Below are 6,000 nucleotides of genomic sequence, written 5' to 3'. Positions count from 1 at the left end.
GAATGAGGTAGGCAGAAGACTTCAGGAGAATCAAAGGAACTTTTAAGGTACAAGGGGGCAGTGGAAAAGAGGGCAAGGACACTGGAGCAAACTGAAATGAATTCTTTGTGCCAGTCCTTTCCCGTGTTTCTAATTTTACTTGATAATTCAACCAATTTACCTGATTCAAAGTAAAGCTCAGTGGTCTGTGACTTCCCAGATCACCCCATATGCCTTTTTTAGAACAACTTACAGCTTTGGCTACCCTTCATTACTCCAGCAGAACAGCAGATTTTAATGAGAGAAGTCATGTTTTCAGCAGCTCAGCCACTTCCATCCCAGACCCCTACAGATCTCCTGGATGTACATGGTACACCATGCAGGCGATGATTTGTTATTCTTTAGCAGTTTGTTCCAGCATCTGCTCTCCTGACACCTCAGTCTCAGTAGGTGTCTCATCTTCATTACTTGGGAAGGGTAATTCTGGGAGAGATGTCTTTCCAGCAGGTCTCTCTCTCTTGTGGAGACTCATACAGAGAAGCACTATCTTTTGATGTCTGGATAAGTATTTACCTTTAAGGCCTGCTTCTCCAAGAGAGACTTTCCTGTGTGATGCAGCAACAGATAATAGCCATCCCTTCTCCATAAATAAAAGTACTAGGAACACATGAACATGGGACTGGGAGGAATGCTGTGGCTCACACATGTACATGGATCAAGCTACATCTCAAAGGTAGCTGTAGTTTTGGTGCTGTCCTTCCTGCTGGGCAGCACTCCCAGAACATCCTTACTCCAAGTCTAATGCCCCTTGTTTACCCTGCTTTGGATTCTTTGCTGCTGGCTATCAAAACCCAGATTTTGGGCAAGAGGTTAAATTCTGTTTCTCAGTCAAAGAGGTGATGATTCCCAGAGAACAGAGCTTGCAGTGAGGGTATGGGGAAACCTCTTGCTGATGGGAAAAATATATTGTAGCTTTTCTGTTGGCTCTGAAGAGTGCTGGGCTTCGCCTGCCTTGTTCAGATGGACTTTCCTCATCCTCTTCTATATTACTGTCCCATCTGGAAGTATGGAATATGCAGTAAAAGCACATAACAGCTGCTTGTCACCCTTCCTGTATGTGGGAGTCTGATTAAGTCCATTGATGCTGAAGCTCTGAATTGACATATTCTCCCTTTTGCTATGCATTTTTCTTCCCTTTCTTTTCCTGTATCAGCTTGTAAGCCATGAGAAATCTCCCAAATTTCTCAGAACGCATCATTAGTACCATGTTTTTGGGGCATGTTCCATGAGAAAAGCAAAAAAAGCAAAAAATAAAAGGGGTCATCGAATCCCTGTCCAGGTTGATTCAAGCAGTGCAGCCATTAAATCTCCTAGTATTTTGAGAAGTCCCAGGCATCACTTACATGAGGTTTCAGCCACGTTTCAGGATATATTTATTTGCAAGCAGCATGCCTTGAGGAAGGAGAGCAGAACCAGGGTTGCTTTATGCGCACTGAGCAGCCACAGAACAGAAAAGAGACCCTGCCCGAAGAGCTGGCAGTAGGCATCAGGTGGAGAAGGAAATGCTTGCTGGGCTAGCATGGCAGTACTGATACCTGCAGTATCTGTTACTGATCTGCAGAAAGGGGATCGCATTTGCTTTTCTATTAATTACATTTTCCATTAGTTATTGATAGTTATAATGATCACCTTATAATTTTTGTAAACCCAAAACATTTTAATTGCCTCTCTAGGCAGGCAGGAGGTTTTGTTTAGCCCTTACGCATTTACAGCTGACAAAGTACATGGGACACAAGGTAGTCCATGAGCTTTCCTTTTGTTTAGAAAAGGCAGAATGGTCTCCTGATTGAAGAAAGTTGAGAAACACAGCTGTGGAGCATATGTCCTGGCTTTGTCCTCTCCTCCTGGCTCCTTGGTTCTCTCATGATTCTATTCTCAGACACACTTGGAAGGTGTTTAAGATTTATTTGTAAAAATGTTTTTATCTGCTGTGATCACTAAATGTGATCATGATGGTGTTTCTATAATTGCTGTAACTCAAGTCAGGTTAATAACTATTTTGCCAAACGAACACAGCATCACGGGAATGCCACTTTTCTAGTTCAACACTGGCAACATCACATGCTGCTATGTGCTACCCTGCTGCACGGCCTTGCTGGCTTCTGCAGGTAAATTTCAGGTTCTCTTGAATTGCACCATGGAGCATGAGATGAGCATGGTATCTCACTGACAAGGCAGATGCTGCATAGTTTTTCGTATTGACTAGACCTGCCATGGAAGCTGCCGTGGTCTAGTCTGACTGAGGACTGTGGACTTCATTGCTATCTACTTTGGTTGCTTTGTATTCCTTGCAGAGCTGGAATGTCAGCACACCTCAGGAGAGCCTCAGCAATGGGGAACAATAAACATAGTTAACTGGGGTGCCCCTCTTTCCAAGTGGAAGCTATCCAGAGCAGTGAACAAGGATGTCCCAAAAGGGGTTTGGAGCAGCTCAGTGTGGTCAGCTAGCACAAGAGTCTGCATATTCACTGATGTTCTTCCCACCCACACGGGCAGTGTGACAGAGACAGGGCATGAGGAGAGAGGCAGGAGAAAGAGAGGCTATCACAGCAGTGAAGAAACCAAAACACAGTGCCTGATCATGAGAAATCAAAAAATTGAGATGGAAAGAAGAAGCTGCAGTAGCAATTTAGTTTTTTTTCTGCAGCTCTGAAAAGCTAAAAATGCTCAAGGCAGTGGCAGAGCTGAGGCTAGCACCCAGAAAAGATAATGCCTATGCTAATGCAGTTCCCATAAGCATCACTTCCTTAGGACGCTGCTGAATTTTTATGGTTTGATGAAAAAAGCGGTGGGGGAAATAAGTGATTACCCCGGGCTTGGTTACAGGGGTTCATTAGATAGAATAATAGCCGATGAAATTGTATTTCTTAAGATTGACCCAAAGGATCGTTGATTTGTAGTAGCATTAACCACTGGCAAAAAAAAATATAAACAAGAGTTTGGTTAATGTGTTTGAGTTTAATAATGTAAATGGTAATGGAAAATTACTTGCACAATTGACTGCTTTCAGTGTTGCAATAGAAAAGAATTTACAATGCTGGAAATGTAATTATTGAAGGTGATTATAATTTTGGCTTCAGTTAGATCATTTTCCTTCCAAATACAACACTCTTCACTCCAATGAGATTATTCATAACTTATGTATTGCACTTGACTTAATTGGCATATGGTGTAAATTAAGCCCTCTCAAAAACATGATTTATGTGCTTTGTTCTAACCGATCTATTAAAGGCAGCTTGTTTTGAGTTGATTCTTGCCAATTTAGGCAAAGTGATTTCAGTTTGCTCTGTCGTGGCTTCTCCTTATCTGATCACTGTCCTGACTTATTATTCAACAACTGCAGTTAAGTTGGAGATGTGTGATAAAGCTGATTGAAAATGTAATGCCAGTTTCTTGAAATCAGAGAGCAAAATGTGTAGTAATTTCATTCATCAGAATAATGCACTTTTTATAGCGTGGTCAATGTGCTCATTTTAAGTGTTTGGAGAAGCAGTAGATTGGTATTTATGATTTTTAAAAGCTGGGATTTCTAAACAGAAAACAAATTTTAAAGTGCAATAGGAAGGAATATATTACCAAAAACCTCTTATCTAATACATCAAGGAATTCATTAAAGATCATCTGCTTTTAAAACACATTTCTGCTATAACAAAAAGATTAGATCAGATAAAGGCCAAGGAGTCTTTTTAGTTCCCTTATTTTCAGATGGAAAAAAATGGAGGAGAAAAACCTCTGTTGGGGAAAAGGCCTCAGCCATCTACAGGCAGAAGGATTCTGATCTGTTAATGTTATTATTGTTAGAAAAATATGGTTTAAATAGGTTAATTTTTTTTAAAGCTATTTTGAAGAAAAATGCAAACTTCAGTAGTGCTGTGAATGAAAGCATAACCAAGAGACTCAGTGGGTGAATGTCTGCATGGAGATAGATACAGAAAGAGTGACCTGACCCTATCTGTGTGTCAGACAGGGACTAGGGCTTTGTCTTTAAAGTATCCAGCTCAAGTGGTGCAAGGCAGCCATTTACCTTTCTCACGATCACATTTTCCTAACTTAATTGGTGCAGTGTGTACCCAGGGAAAGGGGTAAGGATGGCAGCTGCATTTCAGCCCTACAAATAAAGGACTGAGGGTGAAATTGAGAGAGACATAGACTAGTGAGCATGTAGAAAAAGTGAGCATGGATCACTGTTCCTTGTGTCTTCTAATACAGGCTGTAAGGGCATGAAATGAGACTTGCTGATGGCATGTTCAGAACAGGCAAGCAGCTACTTCTTTGAATAGTGAGCTAAGGAACTCATTGCTGCTGAGGAGCTGAACACGTGGATTGTTTGAAAAAGTGACTGGACAAATCCATGTAAGAAAAATCATCAGGGGTTATTAAACACAGAGACTTTATCTCTAGCTCCACAAGTCATTGGTCCTTAAATGGCTGGGAGACTTGCTTTTATACCTCCTTGCCCTGTTTTTATGGCCTCTGGTCATCTGCTGCTGGCCACTTTTGGAGTGAGGGAACTGGCTTAAATGTGTCTGCAGTCTGAACCAGTACAGCTGTTTCTGCGTGCGCTGCCCAGAGATGGTTGCACAACGCTTTCAGCAATGTTAGCATGTGACTGGTGAGATCTAAGGGCTCCGTGAAGCACTGAAGTCTGTAGCAGTCCGTGATGAGTCAGGGGTAGCTGTTGTCTTTCTCAGTTTTTCCTACTAATGATGCTTTGAGCCTTTGGCCAGTTCTGGTCTTTCCCGTGACTTCACTCCTGCTGATCATTATTTGGATGCTGCTACTCCCAGGGCTGATGACTTTTCTAGCCTTACCCAAGCCCCAAGGAAGGAAGCACACAAACACCATAACCATGCTGGTCCTCTCAAAGCTGATTAGCACTTATGGAAAGAGACTTTCTGGCTGCAGTTCTTTTGGATTGGGGCTGTTGTTTTTGGCAGGCTGGCAGCAGCCAGGACTGCTGTGTTTTGCTGAACCATCCTTGGGCTTTCTAAACCCCATGCTCGTTAGTCACTGCTCATCCTCTGTCTTTTCCAGCCACCCCCAGCACACTGCTAGGTTAGTCCTCCTGTTCTCCAGGCACAGGTGCTCAGGTTTTTCCACGGTGTCATTTCAAATAGGTTGCAGTGGGAGACACTGGCTTTGTAAAGAAATGGGCACAAAGCACAAACTCTCCAGCTTTCTGTTACTGGAAAGTTGAACACTGAAATCTTCTGTACATTACCTAATGTTTGCTTTTGTTCCATGTGTGATACCTTAGCCTGAAAAATGTTGTTGGTTTTCCTTTTATTTTGGGTGCAGGTAGTCACAAGCAACTACTTCAATCATTTGGAGTTGAAGAACATTTCCTAACAGTTAAACGTGCCTCTAACTTGACTTTAGAGAACTCAGTACAAAGAAACCTCCTCCCCAGCTACTCACAAAAACAAACAAAAACAAAACCCAACACCCTACAATTTAGTATGAAGCTCTCCTGTAAGATACAATTTCAGGTTGCCCTCAGCCTTTCTCCCACTGTTCAGTGCGCCTACTGTAAGCTTTTTTATTATTATTTTTTTAATTCCAGGGTGACTGAATAATAGTAAGGAAAGCCTAGAAGAACCTGATGGTTGCCAAAGCAGAAGGATGCCCAGGAAATGTAAGGAAGGCAGTTGCTACTTTAGAAGTACAGGAACGAGCAAAGCTTAGATCCCTCAAAGTGTTTGAAGTTAGACGCTGATCTCTGTAGCCCTCTAACTGCCCTTACTGATCCCTTGACCCCAGCAGCTCCAGGTGCCTCACCAACTTTTCGGAACCCCCAAACTACTGCTTTTCTCAGTACCACAGATCAATGATTCCTAGGCTGTATTTAACACAAAGTAAAGTCGGGATTAAACTTCTGCTACCATGGTGGCTAAAATCCAAACTTGCTATGAGCTGTTACAACAGTCAAAGAAGGGTGAGGGCTCTAGATGTAGGTGGACT

The sequence above is a fragment of the Aythya marila genome, assembly GCF_965140915.1.
Source record: "Aythya marila genome assembly, chromosome: 5".
NCBI classification, from domain to species: Eukaryota; Metazoa; Chordata; class Aves; order Anseriformes; family Anatidae; genus Aythya; species Aythya marila.
Note: the sequence above shows the minus strand (reverse complement) of the source record.